The sequence below is a fragment of the Pleurodeles waltl genome, chromosome 3_1 (assembly GCF_031143425.1).
Source record: "Pleurodeles waltl isolate 20211129_DDA chromosome 3_1, aPleWal1.hap1.20221129, whole genome shotgun sequence".
Classification (NCBI taxonomy): domain Eukaryota; kingdom Metazoa; phylum Chordata; class Amphibia; order Caudata; family Salamandridae; genus Pleurodeles; species Pleurodeles waltl.
In genome coordinates this window covers 731,891,332-731,909,277 of record NC_090440.1, presented here as the reverse complement: position 1 = coordinate 731,909,277, position 17,946 = coordinate 731,891,332, and the positions used below count along the sequence as shown (strand labels likewise).

At 46.9% G+C, this 17,946-nt stretch overlaps 1 protein-coding gene across 1 annotated transcript in view; it reads left to right on the top strand.

Moving 5' to 3' along the window:
- DCDC1 (doublecortin domain containing 1) overlaps window positions 1-17,946 on the top strand; it is a 1,098,140-nt gene that overhangs the window by 542,073 nt on the left and 538,121 nt on the right. The window lies entirely within an intron of this gene.

Genomic DNA, 17,946 nt, shown 5'->3' with positions numbered 1-17,946 from the left:
GAGGGCTTGGGTGACTGTTCTTCTGGTTTCAGTGGGGATCCATTTGTAAATCTTTCGGAGCATGTGGAGGGTGTTGAAGCAGGAGGAAGAGATGGCGTTGACTTGCTGGGTCATGGATAATGAGGAGTCCAGGATGAGTCCTAGGTTGTGTGCATGGTTGTTGGGAGTCGGAGCGGCTCTGAGAGTGGCAGGCCACCAGGAGTCATCCCATTCAGAGGGGGTGTAGCAGAAGATGAGGACTTCCGTCTTGTCAGAATTGATTTTGAGGCAGCTGTTCTTCAGCCATTCGCCAATGGCCTTCATTCCTTCGTGGAGGTTGGTCTTGATGGAGTCCTTGTTGAGGGAAAGGATCAGCTGGGTGTCATCTGCATATGAGATGATATTGAGGTTGTGAGATTGGACGATGATAACAAGCGGGACCATGTAGACGTTGAACAGGGTCGGGCTGAGGGACGAACCCTGGGGTACGCCGCAGATGATTTTGGTGGCTTCGGAGCGGAATGGGGGGAGGCGGACTCTCTTGGTTCTGCCAGTGAGAAAGGAGGTTACCCAGGCCAGCACTCTGTTGCAGATTCCTGCATTGCTGAGGCGTGTGCGTAGGGTGTAGTGGCAGACGATGTCGAACGCGGCTGAGAGGTCCAGCAGGATGAGGGCCGTGGTATCGCCATTGTCCAGTATGATTCTGATGTTGTCGGTGGCGGCGATGAGGACAGTTTGGGTACTGTGGTTGCTGTGGAATGTGGATTGGGAAGGGTCCAGGGTGCTGTTCTCCTTGAGAAAACAGGTCAATTGTCTGTTGACAGCCTTCTCAATTACTTTTGCCGTGAAGGGGAGCAGGGAGATAGGCTGGAAGGTCTTGAGGTCCTTTGGGTCCACCTTGGGTTTTTTGAGGAGAGCGTTGATCTCTGTGTGTTTCCAGCTCTCCGGGAAGTTGGTGGACTCGAAGGAGCTGTTGATGATCTTACGGAGTTGTGGTGCGATGACGGAGCTTGCTTTGTTGAGGATGTGGTGAGGGCAGGGGTCGGATGGTGAGCCGGAGTGGATGGTGTTCATGATTTCAATGGTGTCGTCATTGACTGGGGTCCAGGAGAGCAGGAGACTGGTCGGTGGTGAGTCTGTGGTGTTAGTGGTTGCCAGAGGGGGGGGGTCTAAGTGCTGAAGCTGTTGTGGATGTCTGCGATCTTGCGGTGGAAGTAGGAGGCTAGGGAGTAGCAGAGGTCTTGAGAGGGTGGGATGTCGTTGACGTTGGAGCTGGGGTTGGAGAGTTCCTTCACGATGTGGAAGAGCTCCTTGTGGCTGCGTGCATTATTATTGATTTGGTCTTTGAAGGTGGTTCTCTTGGTGGTTTGGATGAGTTGGTGGTGTCTGCGGATGGTGTTTTTGAAGGCTGTGTGGTTGTCCAGTGTCTGATCTTGGCGCCACTTCTTTTCGAGTCTTCGGCAGGTCTGCTTAGATCCGTGGAGGTCGGCTGTAAATCCGAAGGCCTTTCTGTTGTTGTGTCTGTTGGAGGGATTCTTGATCCATTGTCTGAAGTTGCGTGCAGCTGTGTCAGTGTCGGTGGTGTTGATGGGTGGGTTCCGGGAGAGGGCTGTCATTAGTTAGTCTTTGGTGACTTTGTTCCATCTGCGGTGGGGAATCCGTTGTGGGTGATGGTGTGTTGTGGGTTTCTTGAAGGAGAAGTGGATGCAGCGGTGATCTGTCCACTGGAGTTCAGTCGTGTGGCTGAAGGAGACGTGATTGCTGATGGAGAAAATAGGTTCGATTGTGTGTCCTGTGGAGTGGGTCGGTGTCGTGACGAGCTGTTTGAGGCCGAGGTTGGAGAGTGCTGATGATGTCGGTGATGTAGTTGCTGAGCTGCTGTCGGGGGACGGTGGCCTGTAGATGAGGGTCCCTCTGAGGGTGGTGTTTGGGTCAGTGTGGATATGGAAGTGCAGGTGTTTGCAGTGCTGAGGGTGTCTTCGGTGCTGGTCGTGATCCTGAGGGTCTTCTTGAGAATGATGATGATGCCTCCTCTTGGTTTGTTGGAGCAGTCCCTACGGGTGATCTTGTAGCCGTCTGGAATGGCTATGGAGATGTCAGGCACTGAGGAGGGGTTCATCCAGGTCTCGGTCAGGAAGGCGGCGTCTAGGGAAGCTAAGTCGAGTAAATTCCATAGCTCTACTCGGTGTTTGTGGACAGAGCGGGTGTTGAGAAGGATACATCTGAGATGGTTGCGTCCTGCCTTGGTGGGTGGTTCGTTCACGTGGAAGCTGGTGAAGGAGCAGTTCTGGCAGGAGAAGGGTCTGTGGGTGATCTGCGGGGAGGCTTGAAGGCAGGCGGGAGAGCAGCCGGTGTTGAGGGTGTGGAGGGTGGCTGTGTCGTAATGAATGCGTGTGTGGTGGCGGTGGGGGGGGGGATGAGAGCCAGGGGTTCCGGAGCTGGGCGCGATCCAGGCACGGATGGGTGCAAACAGGCCAGCAGCCACAATTAAGTAGGGAGGTGGAGGGGAAGAGAGGACAGGTGGGAGGCGGGAGTGGGGGCATAAACAGCATGAAAAAAGGGGCGGGCCACGGCGGCAGCAGCAGTGGGAGTGCAGTGCGAGAGAGAGGAGGGGAGCGGGCCCACAGGGGCAGCTGCAGTGGGGGACAGAGGAGGAGAGAGACAGCCTAGTAGGAAAGCAGAGCTCTCCCACTAGACACCAGGGATGAGGCTCAGGCAGAAGCCTGCGGGTAGAGAAGGGCCTCAAACTCCTGACAGGGGTCACGAGTTCAGAAGAGCGAGGAATGAGGGCTCTACTTACATGGTGGAGCCACAGGAGGCAGAGCTGTTCACTGACCAGGTAATAATGGCTATAATGAATTCTACTTGGGGGGTGATGGTTGTTATATGACTGTTGCATACATCTGCAACTGCAGTGTAGTGACATATTTTCAAAAAATGGGCATAAATATTTATTTTTGATGGGGTTTAAATGGCTGGTACGTATACCTGGTAATGTTATTGAGTACATGTTAAAGGTAAATGGCCATAGCTGTGTTCTGCATGGGGGATTATGAGTGTTAGATATACAATAAATATATTTGAAAATGTATTAGGATTCTTCATTGTAGGAAATAGGGATAGGGATTTTCTGTATCAAGGATGATGGCCCTTGAATGTCTTTGCCATATATCTACCACTGGAATGTATGACTACTGTAAAGAAATAGTAACAGCTGCTTTACTCACAGGAAATTAAGGGCGTTAAACAGCCATTGAACACATTTTCCCTTATATTATAATGTTCTTGTTAGGAAAATTGAAATAATGTTTAAAGGGGAGACTATGGGAAGTAAATGGCTGCTACAAACCCTGGGCATGAAATTCTATGTAGCCCTCTTAGGATAATTCCCATAATGATTTCTGAATGGGGGATGATGGGTGTTAAATGGATGTTGCATACACCTCCTACTGTAGTGTGGTGTGGTGTGTTGAGGAAAGGAGCATAAACATTTTTTAAAGGGGGATGAATAGCTGGTGCATATTCCTGGTACTGTTAATTAGTAAATATTGAAGGTAAACAGGCATAACTGTGTTCTACATTGGGAATTATGGGGAGTTACATGGCCATTCAATAGATTTAGAAATGTATTAGGATTCTTCAAGGTAGGAAACAGGGATAGGGATTTTCTACATTGGGGATGAGGGGCATTAAATGGCTATGACATATGCTTACCACTGTATTTTCATGATTACTGTAAGGAAACGGTAATGAATTCTACATCAGAGATGATGGGTGTTAAATGGCTGTTGCATATACCTGCCACTGTTGTGTAGTGACATTTGTTGAAGAAATGAGCATAAATAATTTTAAAATGGGGATAATTGGGGTTAAATGGCTAGTGCATACACCTAGTACAATTATTTAGTAAATGTTGAAGGTAAATGGGCATAACTGTGTTCTTCATAAGGGATTATGAATGTTACATATGCCACTGAATACATCTGGAAATGCGTTAGAATTGTTGAAGGTAGGAAATAGGGATAGAGATTTTCTACATCGGGGATGATGGACGTTAAGTAGCTTTGACATATACCTACCCCTGGATTTTCGTTCTTCCTGTAAGGAAGTGGTGATAGCTACTTTACTCACAGGGGATTATGGGCTTTAAACAGCTGTTGAACACATTTTCCCCAATATTATAATGGTCCTGTTAGGAAAATTGAAATAAATAATGTTTAAAGGCGGGATTATGGGTGTTTTATTGCTGCTACATACGCTGGTCATGGTATTTTACGTAGCCCTGTTGGGATAATGACCATAATTATTTCTGCATAGGGGGTGGTGAATTTAAATGGCTGTTGCGTACACATGTAACTGTAGTGTAGTGACGTGTGTTGAGGAAATGGGCATACATATTTTATTAAATAGGGACTATGGTGGTGAAATGGCTGCTACAAGTACCTGGTACTGTAATTTAGTACACATTGAAGGTGAGTGGGCATAGCTGTGTTCTGCATGGGGGAATATGGGTGTTACATGGCCATTAAATATATTTGGAAATGTATAAGAATTCTTCAAGGTAGGAAATAAGGATAGAGATTTTGTGCATTGAGTATGATGGACTATAAATGGCTTTGACATATGCCTACCACTGTATTTTCATAATTACTGAAAGAAATGTGAATAGCTACTTCACTCACAGGGGATTTCGGGCTTTAAACAGCTGTTTAACACATTTTTCCCTATATTATAATGGTCCTGTTAGGAAAATGGAAATAGATACTGTTTGAAGGGGGATTATGAGAAGTTGCCGCTGCATACCCTTGGCATGGTTTATTATGTAGCCCTCTTGGGTAATGACCAGAATGAATTCCACATGGGGGGGGATGATGGTTGGTAAATGGCTGCTGCATACACCTGCCACTGTAGTGTAGTGACATGTGTTGAATAAATGGGCATAAATATTTGTTTGAATGGTGATGATGGGGGTTAAATGGCTGGTACTTACACCTGGTACTGGTATTTAGTAAATGTTGAAGGTAAGTGGGCATAGCTGTGTTCTACGTGGGGCGATATGGGTGTTCATGGCCTTTGAATATATTTGTAAATGTATTAGGATTGTTCACAGTAGACAATAGGAATATGGATTTTCTACTTTGGGATGATGGATGTTAAATGGCTTTCAAAGACACCTAGCACTGTATTTTCATGATTACTATAAGAAAATGGTAATAGCTACTTTACACGCGGTGGATTATGGGCTTTAAACAGCTGTTGCACACATTTCCCCCCCATTTGATAATGTTCCTGTTAGGAAAATGGAAATAGATAATGTTTAAAGGGGCATTATGGGGTGTAAATGGCTGCTACATACCTGCCATTTTAAGTAGCCCTCTTGTGTAGTGATGTGTGTTGAAGAAAGGGACACAACTCTTTTTTAAATGGGAATAATAGGGATTAAATGACTGGTATATATACCTGCTACTGTTATTTAGCAAATATTTGATGCAAATGTGCATAGCTGTGTTCTACATTGGGAATTATGGGGGTACATGACCACTGAATATTTATGGGTCTGTAGTAGGATTGTTGGAGGTAGTAAATAGGGATAGGGATTTTTTTATTGGAGCCAATGGACCTACATTGGCTTTTACTTATACCTGCCATTGTATTTTCATGAATACTATAAGGAAATGGTAATAGCTATTTTACTGACATGGCATTATGGACTTTAAACAGATGTTGAATAACATTGCCCCTTATTATATTGGTCCTATTAGGAAAGTGGGAATAGAAAATGTTTTACATGAGTGAGTATGGGGGTAACAGGCTATTACATATCCTGAACACAATATTTTATATAACTGTCTTGGGATAATGGCCATAATGATTTATTTGTGGAGGATGATGGATGTCAAATCACTATAACATGTACCTGTCACTGTAGTGTAGTGACGGGTGTTGAGGAAATGGACATACATTTTTCTTACGTGGGGCTAATGGGGGTTAAATGGCTGGTACATATACCTGTTACCATTAGTTAGTAAATGTTGAAGGTCAATGGGCATTGTTATCTACTGCATGAGGATTATGGAGGTTGCATGGCCATTGAATATATTCAGAACTGTATTAGGATTGATCTAGGTAGGAAATAGGGAATTTCTGCATCAGGGATGATGGCTGATAATGTTTTTTACATATACCTGCCACTGTATTTTCATGAATACTGTAAGTAATTGGCAATAATGATGTTACTCACAGAAGAGTATGGGCTTTAAAAAGCTTTTGAACACAGTTTCCATTATATTATAATGGTCCTATTAGGAAAATGAGAATGTATGATGTTTACATGGGGAATTTATATCTTGACATTATGTATTCTCTCTTGCAACTGAGTATATATACCGTCAAGATTTTTGCCAGCCCACCAATTTTAAAAGCAGCCGGACCTTAGGTTTAATCACAGTAGAGACTACTTTGTGCCTAACATGATGAAACCCCTCGAACGGCTCGCTGGAGTAAGGGCTGTTGGAGGCAGATCTTTAATTATGGCCACCTAATTTAACGTTTAGCATATTTAACATGGAGGCGTCTTGTCCGCTGTTATGATCAACCAGACAAATCGCTGTATCAACTAAGAATGGCCATGCACCACCACCCTCAGAATCGAAAAAGAGTTATCAATCTGTCAATTCTTTCCGTGTCCCAGCTTGGTGATGTTTGCCCATTTTGAGACAATTAAGCTTCAGGCTTTACTGCTGGTGGTGCACTTCCATCCATTCCTCTAAGTTTCAGCTCTGCAGCCATACTTCCCCCGGAACCCAAAGACTTTGGTTTCCCAGAAACTCCTTAGTGGGTCATGGTAATAACGCAGTTGGATTGCCAGTTGGCATCTTTACTTGGTTGGAAATACAATGGTATCTAATCGTCTTCGAACCTCCAACTTTTTATTCTTTTTTAATGAAAACCCTCTTGGCAAATACTTTTGCTTTGGTTCAACTTGCGCCGGTCCAAGAATTTCACCTCTAGTGACACAATATGAAGGCAGCCGGTTGTCCCTCTTAATCATAGCCCAGCTCCAAAAAGCAACCAAACAGAACCAGAGTACTACTAGCTGAAATATTCAGGTGACTAGTCTGCTTTGGACACTCAATGTTTTCAAAGTAATAGCTTCAGACCCCCAGGGCACTCATAAAGAGCATCAAGGGGGCATAGAGAGGCAGGAGGTAGCACAGATGGTAGCTCATCTTGCAGTGGACTGCCAGCTCACTCTCAAGATCCAAGAACAAGCTTTTTAACTGCAGCAACTTTAATATTTGCTATTTGAGATGGAATTACTGCTGATGCTGGCACCAGACTTGCCCTCCAATGAATCTTCTTTAAAGAATTTAAAGTGTACACATTCCAATTATAGTGCCACAAAAGAGTTCTGTTTTGTTATTTGTAGTCACTACCTCCCTGAGTCGGGAGTGGGCAATTTGCACTCCTGCTGCCTTCATTGGATGTGGTAGCCATTTCTCAGGCTCCCTCTCCTGAATCGAACCCTGATTCTCTGATACTTGTGGTTACCACGGTAGGCACAGAAAGTGCCATCAAAAATTGATAGAGCAGGAATCCAAATGTATTGTTATCATCACAGGGGCCCAAGATTATCTAGAGTTTTCGAAGGGGCCGGGTGAGCCAGTGTTGGAGGCGGCATGCTCTGGGTGGCTGATGCGAGGCCCTCATCTGGCAGAACCTACCACTCCCATCATAGGTGGGTAAATACACTCACTGTATAACCTGCACTCACCCTTGGGTAGCTTGGCACCGAGCAGTCAGCCTTATCACAGGGGCAATGTGTAAAGCATTAGCACAGCACACTGGCACAAATACACTGAGCATCACAAAGGAGACTTCAGACGTTGGGTATGTAAAGAAGATTTGTATTCAACACACATCTTAATTAACACAACATATACATCAAGTATGTCTGGGCATAGATCACATTCAGAAATATCACTAGCAGTAGTAGTCCCAACTGTGTTAAAACGACATCAGCAATACGTACACTTGGGAAAAATCCTACTTCCCCTCCCAGCACCCTCATGTGGTGCAAAACATTGTCACCACCAGACCCACCCAGCAATGATTCCCATAAAATTCCATACAGTTATAGGGTGCACCTCGGTTCACAACGAATAGCAGCAATATGTACACACAAGTAATTACAGCTCTTTTCAATTTGCCTTGTGGGCCTAGGCTGGTAGGGTAAAAACCAATGTCAACCGTGATAATCTTTTGGAACAGAAACAATGTGTACAGCAACACCTCTGTGCGGTGCAGTTAATCCCAGGCAGTCATCCCACACACTCACTCTGCACTGCTATGTGGTGCCATGGATATCAGGCAGGCTCGTATAGCACGCACCCACACACACACACACTTGCTCCGAACATCCTAATGCAGTGCACTGATATTCAGTGGGTCAGTTGTTACTGTACTTGCAGACCCCGTGGGCCCAAACCCGCCTCCAGCCTTCAACCATCCCTTTCTACCCCACTCCCACGGACTGGAGATGAAAGACACCTTTCCTCGTTACCAGGCCGTTCTCAGATAGAGTCACACTTATTCAAGGTCCTGGGGTATAGGTGAGGGAAAAGAAATTGATAACAGGCTGATCAGGTAGCAGTTGTCAAATCGAGATTTGGTCACACTCAGGAAGTTCGCCAAAGGCCTTCGCACAGTGCCTTCGGGCATGTACCCTGTTCAGCAAAGCACTCGAAGAGGGTCACTGAAGGACCCACCCCATTATGACACTGGCGGCAAATGCCGCCTACCGCCATGGCGACAGCCGCCAAGATATCGTTGCTACCGACATTCTATACCATTATGACTGCTGGCGGAATTCTGGCGACGGTCATGGTGGCAGACGGCGGTAAGGTGGCACTGTTGCCAGCAGCAGCGCCACGCCAGCAAAAGACCACCAACTGTATCATGTTCAATGGTACAGCCTGCCGATGTTTTGTTGGCGGACGCTGCTGCTGACAGCAGTCCCGTCTCCTGCCGGAGGACCACCTGCAAGCAGGTAAGTCGGGTTATCCGTCAGGAGAGGGGGGCGGGGGGTGTTGTGTGCTTATGTAGGGGTGTGTGTGAGTGTGTTTGAATGCGTGCATGGTTGTATAATGCGTGTGTGCATGTGTGTGTGTGTACGTGCATGTTGTGTTGTGTGCTTGCGTGTGTGCCTGGATGTATGTTTGTGAGTTTTGCAGTGAGTGTGTATGTATGTATGCATGTGTGGGAGAATGTGTGTATACGTGTGTGTATGGGTGTGTATGTATGTGTTTATATGTGGAGAGGGGGGTTGGGAGGGGGAGGGTGGGTGAGGACTCTAGGGAGGGGGGAGACCCCTATCAGTGCCAGGGAAGGAATTCCCTGGCACTGACGGTGCCTACCGCCATGGTTTCTGTGGCGGTACAGAAACCACAGAAACCATGGCAGTGGGTGGGGTCAAAATGCCATGGGCGGCCATCACTTAGACTTAGGTCTCCAGCCCGGCTGTCATTACAGCCGTGGCGGTCGGTGTGCTGACTTGGCGGTTTGGCTTTGGCCAAACCGCCAATGTCATAATAGTGGAGGTAGGTACCGCCAGCCTGTTGGCGGTAATACCTCCACTATAGCACCGACCGCAGGGGTCGTAATGACCCCCAGAGTGTTTTGGAGCATAGAAATGCCCACTTTCTAAAAGTGACATTTATTATTGACAAAACCACCTTCACCATGAGAAGGGGTTTGTCAGGACAAATCCAATGATAGGAAACATTATGAGACTGCTCAACTGCAATCCACTACTACAGCTAGGAGCAAATGTTAACCTATGGACAGAGCAGCAGCTCCCATATGCAGTGGAAACACATAGGGATATTCTTCACTCCCTGGGCATACATGGCCTTGCACATATACAATCCTGCATTGTCAGACTGGACTAATTTTTAAGAACACCATAGGTGCAAGTCCATACACATAAGCCTACTTAAACAGACTGGACACATGTTTAAAACACCAGTGGGCATGCATGCATACACTGGCCAGTGCCACATCCTAACATACGTTTGGAAGGTGCGTGTGAACTTTCACATTGTACCTACTGTAGGAAAATGCTCAGGGCCCTAAAGACACTGCGGGAAAAGCAGCAAAACCTACTAGAAAAAAGCAAAAAAGTTTGGGGAAACTAACAGCCAGTATTGGTCTTGGTCTGTTAAATGCACGCAACCCGGAAGGTCAGCCCTCATCAGCATGTAATAGCTCTAGAATTACCACAGTGATTTGAGTAACAGTAGGAGCGATCAAATGAGCTACATCTGATTTGATCAGCCATTTGCAGATTCACTATACCAGCAGTAAGTACTTACATGTGCTTAATCTTTGAGATAAGCATATGCTACTAGTAGTATCAACCAGGTAGCTGCACCTGCAGGATAGGGTTGGGGGAGATGCATACCCATCCCGAACCGGGTTTCATACCACTCGGGAGCGTGCTGTATGGGGGAAGTCCCTGCCTGGGGGCTTGCAGGGGGACAGGCCAGTCGCATGGGCACCAGTGGGCCTGGCTGTCTCCACGTTGATGGAAGAGAGAAGTGGGCAAACACACAGCCTGAGCGAGACATAGGGGTGCTGGAGTCATCCCACTGAATGTTTGTTCTGAGTTGCTGTGGTAATGCGCTTGTTAGAGAAGAGTGACGGCGTGGTGCACGAGGCCCAGACTATCAGGCGGAATCTGAGTCCTGATGCAACCTGACCCCTTCCACTCTGGTCAGGCTATTTGAGGGATGCATGCTGCCAGGCTGCTTGGCCTTCGCTCTGCTGGGTAGGGTCTCCGCAAAAGGCAGGCCCTTGAGTCGGACGGTCCCTGGTGGGGTCAAAGATCTTTGCTTGAAACAACAGTCAAGGCTGGCCAAACAATCCATCCATAAATGGCCCAAGCATCCCTAATCAATTGAAGTATGGTGCTGGCTGGATCCTTCCTGGGCAGTCCACCCTGTGCGGGGATGTCAGCTTCATGTCCCTGTCTGCTCTGCATGGGGGCAAGGCTCGGAGGAAAGGCCCTTCAGACACAGCTGACAGGCAGCTGAGGACTCGGGCCCAGTGGCTGAAGTAGCTATCACTAATAATCTAGAGAAGGCTACTGCCCTTCTTGTAATCCGTGTGCACTGAATGACAGAAGGGATAATCAACGCAAATGCACCCAACCTCCTGGATCCCTGACTGGGCCTGAAGAAGCAAATGGGCCCTCATAGGAACTTCCAGGGGAGTCTGGCAATCTGTATGCACCATTGGAATGCGCAGTGCACAACCAAATGCCAGAGGGTTCAGATGGCTGGGCTCCTAGAACAGCCATCTGGTTGCCGGGTCCCTTAAGGAAAAGCTTCTACTCACCCTTGTAAGGGATAAGGCTTAAGAAGTCAGGTTCTCTGAGCCCCAGTTCAGCCTCAGGTGAGAGGGGCCTGATAGAGCTCTCTTCCTGAGCCCGAAAGCTCCTTTACATGCCGGTGAGGAAAGAGAGACCCTCCAGGGGTCCATAGAACCCCATACTGGGTGCTTTGCTAGGCAGTGAGCCAGAGAAGGGAGCCCTGGACATGCGGCTACCCCCCAATGTCCAGTCTGGGGCTCTGACCTGGGGCCTGGTCAGAACTTCTCCATCCAGGCCACCAGGGGAGGGCTCCTTGGGCCCACACGATCCTGTCCTGGACATTTTGCCACCTGACGAGCCGGAGAACAGAGCCCAAGAAGGGGGCTCCCAACCCAGGGCCTGCCAGAGCCCCGACTCGATGCCCAGTTATAGCTTCTGAACCTGGCTGAGCAGGGGAAGTGTCTCAAGGCCCACAGGACCCCATCTGAGCCCTTTGTGACACACCAGGTTGGGGTCCGGAGCCCAGGACAAAGGGGATGCCCATCCCAAGGCAAAGCTCTGGCCCTTGGCACAGCAGAGGAAGCCTCTCCAGGTCTGCAGGACCCCATCCTGGGTGCTTTGCAACCCGCCAGACCAGGGTAGGCAGCCAGTGTGAGGCTTCGACCGATTGCTGGCCTGAGATCTGATGCAGTGCACGGTCAGAGCTTCTCTCCCCCCCCCACCCATCCTGGGCATGGTGCAACATGGAGGGACAGAGAAGGGAGCCCAGGGCCCTGGTGCATTTTCAGACCCAGGTTTGCTGGTTCAGTGGGCTTGCAGGCCCAGGCCTGCTGGTTTTCTTACCCATCCCATATGCTTTGTGGCTTGGAAATCCTGACCAGAGGGGCACGATCAGGTGTCTCCAAGAAACCAGCCCATCGCCAAATAGTCCCTGAGCAGGCTGCCCTATATGTGACTGTCGAGCCCTGACCCTGTGAATTGCACCAGAGAGGGCCAGCTAATTAAGCCCGGGTCCTGCAGGAGCTCTGACCAAAGGCACTACTAGGATTTCTGTCCATGCCGGAGGAGGGGGAAAAAGGACTTCCTGAGCCTGCTGCATCCCCTTTGCCAAGCCCCACTCTCATGGGAGGGTGCACGGCAGAGAACGCTAAGCCTTGTGCTTAGCCTTCCGATGGTACCTCCTGGGTGGTGCTGGACATCAACAGTTGCTGCCTTTGAGACCAGGCCAAGGCATCTGCTGAGGGCTTCTCAGAGCTTTCCTGGGCTTGCGCTCCAGATCAGTGCCCCGGGTGCACTGGGCCTTGATACAAGGCTGGTCTCACTCTAGACCCAAACCCAATAAAGGAGCAAGGGAGTGCTCCCCAGTCTTCAACCACCGTGCAGTGGGTAGTGACCGTCACCACCGTACCGTGGGCTGAGGGTGCTGCCTTAGGTAGGTGCCTTCTACCTTCATGAAGCCTGGGTCTGGATAGCCGAGGAGGATTAAACCCAGCCCACCCCAGAACCTCTCCCCTTGGGCCTGCCCGGGAGCTGATTTTCCTTGACTATTAAGTCCCCACAAAGTGGGGGCTTACAGAAGCTGGAGGGTGACAAAAGTCAGAGCTAGTGCCCAGGCCAGATCACCATTCATCTTGTCAACCAGCCCACCAGTGGTGGCATGGCTGCCTCCTTGCTTCAGTTGCTTCAGGAGTGGGGGCTCCTTGGCCGAGAGTTCGGATACTCTCTTTGATTTGTGGAGGTCGACTCCCACAGGGGCTTTCCCAGGTCACGGCTGAAGCCATCACAGGGTAGCTACACTTCCTTCATCCTCCCCAAGGTCAGACCCCCGATAGCCTTTCACAAGATCTCACCTCCCAGTCCTGTTGCACAGGTATGCCACAGGTGCACCTGACCTTGCACCTTGCCTCGTTGGGGTGCAGGCGGTCAACTGGTCTGCAACTGGAGAGTCTGGGGGGCATGACTGTGTGCCGTGCATTGCGGTCTGTGGTGTCCCATGTCTGCCCGCATGCATTGCTTCTGACACCCACTTCCACGGCTGGTGAGGGAGAGGAGACCATGACTGCTCACAGGTGTCAATTTTCACCTCAGCCTCCTGCAGGATTCGGTCTCTGATCCAAGAAAGGGTGCGCTGTTGTGACCTCAGCCCCTGCAGTCCAGGGGCCTGTTCCGGCTCCCGACACGCATCTGACTATGATCTCAGATCACACGTGGTCACCCGTTAAATTTAAGCATGCTACTAAGAGGCGGAAAGGAAACTAACCAGGATTTCCTCAGTAGCAGTGAGCAAAGAGCCCAGTGCCTAATCCCCACAGGGCAGTGGGCACAGGAAATGTGTACAGGAGACCTACTCCCCAGCATTGCTCCGGGCGCCCAAGTCCTTCTGATCCATGCTCACCCCTAGGACGGTGGTAGGTCAGTAGCAACCCACAGCATGCTGGGATCTGGTTTTCTCGAAGTCAGACTGCTTTGGAACGCTGCCCATAGTGGGGGGTAAAGTCCATGTAAGGTTAAATATGGGTTCAAAGACCGATAACTAACAAGTATCGTAAATTTAAGTTGAAAAGCACTTTGAAGAGTGAGTTCAAGAGAGTGTGAAACTGTCCAGAGGTAAACAAGTTGGATTCTTGCAGTGCATCCGGAGGATTCAACATGGCTGGAAGGTCGGTCGCCCAGGAAGACGGACCCCCTCTGCCGGACCACTGTGTGGTTTCACCTGGCCCTCATAAGGTGCATTTTCTTGATAGCAGTGCACCGTGACTGGCTCCGGGTTGGCTGGGAAGGCTTTGAGTGGCACTCTGCTCAAGAGTGTTATAGCTCTTCTGGCAGCACTTCTCTGTATCTGCGGGTCGAAGGGAGCTTTGACTGCCCTCACCCAGCAGCTAACCTATCCCCTCTCTGGATGCGTTGGAGCAGGGAAGGGCCCCCCTGCTCCCAGTGCAACTGTCGACTGAAGGCGGACTATGCTCAGTGCATGCTGACCATGTCACGCTGCAGGGCGGGAACCCCACGCCTGGTGCCAGGGGTCTGTGGTAATATTGATTACTCATATGACCCATATTGAAACATGGACCGAGGAGTCTAACATGTGCACAAGTTAATTTGGAGGGATGAGCGGAACCCTCTGGTTCAATGAAGGTGAGAGCCGGTGTGCGCTGGCTGAAGTGGGATCCCACCATGCCCAATGTCAGCGCACCGCTGGCCCATTTCGCCCACTCCATCAGAGAGGTGGAGAATGAGCATATGTGATAGGACCCAAAAGATGTTGAACTATGACCGGGAAGGGCAAAGCCAGAGGAAACTCTTGTGGAGGTCCCTAGTGGTCCTGATGTGCAAATCGGTCATCCGACTTGTGTATGGGGCATAATATTAATTGATTGGGTTCTGAGGGGGGTATGGTTGCAAAGTTGAAACTTAAAGGAATTGACAGAAGAGCACCACCAGGAGTGAAGCCTGTGGCTTAATTGACTCAACAAGGGAAATATCACCTGGTCGCGAGGCAGAAAGAATTGGCAGATTGATAGCTCTTTTTCGATTCTATGGGTGGTGGCGGATGGCCATTCTTAGTTGGTGGAGCGATTTGTCTCGTTGATCCTGATAACTAATGAGACACGTCCATGCTAAACTTGCTAAATGTTAAATTAGGTGGGAGGAATTACTGGTACAGTACAGGTTTGCCTCCAACAGCCCTTACTTCACAGGGCCTTGGAAGATTTTAATCATGGCGGGCATAGCGTAGTCTGCACTGAGATTAAACCTAAGGACTGACTGCTTTTAAAATTGGCGGGCACACAAAAAAAACTTTTTCCATATAGAATTCATGAAAATACAGCAAGTATATGTAAAATAAATTTAACACATATGATCTTCCAATGCAAAAAATCCCTATTTCCTAACCTGATCAGTCCCACATATATTCAGTGGCCACGTAACCCCCATAATCTCCCATGCAGAACACAGCAATGCCCATTGGCCTTCAACGTTTATGAAATAACAGTATGAGGTATATGTACCTGCTATTTAACCCCCAGCATTTCCATTTAAAACAACATTTATGCCCATTTCCCCCACATGCCACTACACTACAGTGGCAGGTGTATGCAACAGGTATTTAACACCCATCATCCCCCATGCAGAAATCATTATGAACATTATCCCAAGATGGCAACGTAAAATACCATGCCCATGGTATATAGTAGTCATTTAACCCCGATAATTCACCCTTTAAACATTATCTATTTTATTGTTCCTAACAGGACCATTTAATGCCCATTATCCCCAATGTAGAAAATCCCTATCCCTCTTTCCTACCTTGAACAAGCCTAATACATTTTATAATATATTCAGTGGCCCCATAATACCTCCATGTGGACCACAGCTATGTCCATTTTTCTTATATTTAATACCATTTAATCCACATATCCTAATATTTAAACAATAAGAATTGCTAAAGAGAGTTTACTTTCACTTTGCTCATGTAAGCTAAAACACATCCTGGTAGGTAAACAATAACTGCTGAAGAGAGTGAACTTTCACTTTGTACATGTAAGCATTAAACTACGTTGCCACCGGTGGACAATTAAGAGAATGCAGCGCATCATTCCATCATCCCCAATGATCATTTTAGTCCATCCCCATAAACTCACCTTTATGACTGAATTTACTTTTGTGAATAGGCTCCTGGACTGTGTTGTACATTACATCTGAAGGCCGCTGAGGCATATAATGTAGGAGCTTAGAAATAAAAATGTATGCCACGTCTATTCTCTTAACTCTGATGGGTTTTATACCCCCTATGTCGATCCTTTGCCATCTGATCGATCAGTTTCTTAAAATGCTGTAAGCAATCTCTTATTCCCATCAATTATTTGTATTTCAAGACACAAAATTGAGACACATTATTCTCAGTTTCCATTTGACTTAATGTTATAATAATTTTATTATAATTGATTTTATATCCTAGGCTACGATTCTTAATGAAGGGTTTTTAATGACATTTTAGAAAGTTGACAATTCTTGCTCAAAGTTTTATGAGAAATCGTGATGACTTTCTAAATTGCACCATCCAGGTCCCAAAGCCATGTGCACTCAACTCTTTTATACAGGTTTAAAGATCTTTGTTGGATATCGATCCATCCACAATGTGCCTCTCCCTCTTTCCAGCAGTCTCTACTTAATGACTTATTGTTCTCTCTAGTGCAGCTGCATTTCTTGTTTTTGACTATGGAATGGAAGATATTTGAGGCATTATCTGAAAGCTGTTTAAACTGTATCTTAAACAGTTGAGTAACCAAATGTTATGCCCCTCTATAATATTCTAAACACCTCCAGTACATCTGTGAGCTGCCTATGCCAGTTATACTTTCTTTAACATTTTCCTCTAGGGTAAAATAAATGAAAGAATGCAAAACATATATGCAAAGAGATCAAAACATACATGTAAAGAGAGTAAAACTAAATGCAATGTGTCCCTACTAACAAAGAAGCTTCTTCTATAAACAGACAGTGCTTAATACTTTTTGGATACATTTTTTAATATTTTGGAATTTTCAAAAACATCATGGAGTACTCCTTGGGATTCTTAAATGCAACAGGTATACACTTATACATGTGTGAATATTTAGCAAAAAGCGCTTTGGCATTATAAACCAATTTTCTCTTACTTTCTCTATGAGGAAACTAATTATCCCTTCGGGGAACCGGCCTCTTAAATTCCCTAAATCTCATACAGGATTTAGTGTAGGAATACGTCTTCAAATGTTTGACAACTTACAAGCTTACATGGTTTTTGGTGTCTAGTTACTTTTGAAGATATCCTTGGGGTACACTGGGAACCATTCTTTTCAAATGCTAAAGAAATCAGACACTAGAGGAGGTCATGCCCTTTAGATTCTTACAAGCTTAATTATGGGACTGAAGCATTGGATCTATTGCCATTGCCTTAGATTTTTTAATCTATGTAGCCAGATGGAATAGATGCCAAGAATGATTTCCCACCCTTGCTCGATGATCTTAAGAGTTCCTGGCTGATTTGGAGTATAGTTCTGGTTTCTCTGCCTCTGATGTCAGACAGCAATGAACCCAGGACCAACTGCCTTTAGAAAATCCTGGCAATTACCGTGATGCCACCATTTTCAGGATCATTTTCAAATTGTAATGAAGAATTGTTTATTAAATGAGTTTGAATGGCTAAGGTACAATAAACTGTGCAAATGATTAATACAGTCAAGTATTATAAAGGAGAAAACATCTGTGTAACCCTTTCATAGTGTATATGTATGTTGAACAGAGGGTGCTCACATTTGTTGAGGGAACATTTTTTCTGAAGAGGGAGAACAAGCCTATCGCTAAATCTGGTGCCTTTCATGCATGTCTGCTAGTTGCCATTTAATAACCATTTAATAATAATTGATAAGTAGTGTTTATTGGTTACAAAATTAGGTATGCTCTCTTAATTATCAGCACTGAACCAAATAAACACATGTGCTATGATGTACAGTGCAAAGTGTCCACTATCCATTCACATGTCTAGCAATTACATCACTTTCTCGAAATACATCTCTGAAGGTGTAAGATGGAATGTGCAGCATCAAATATTA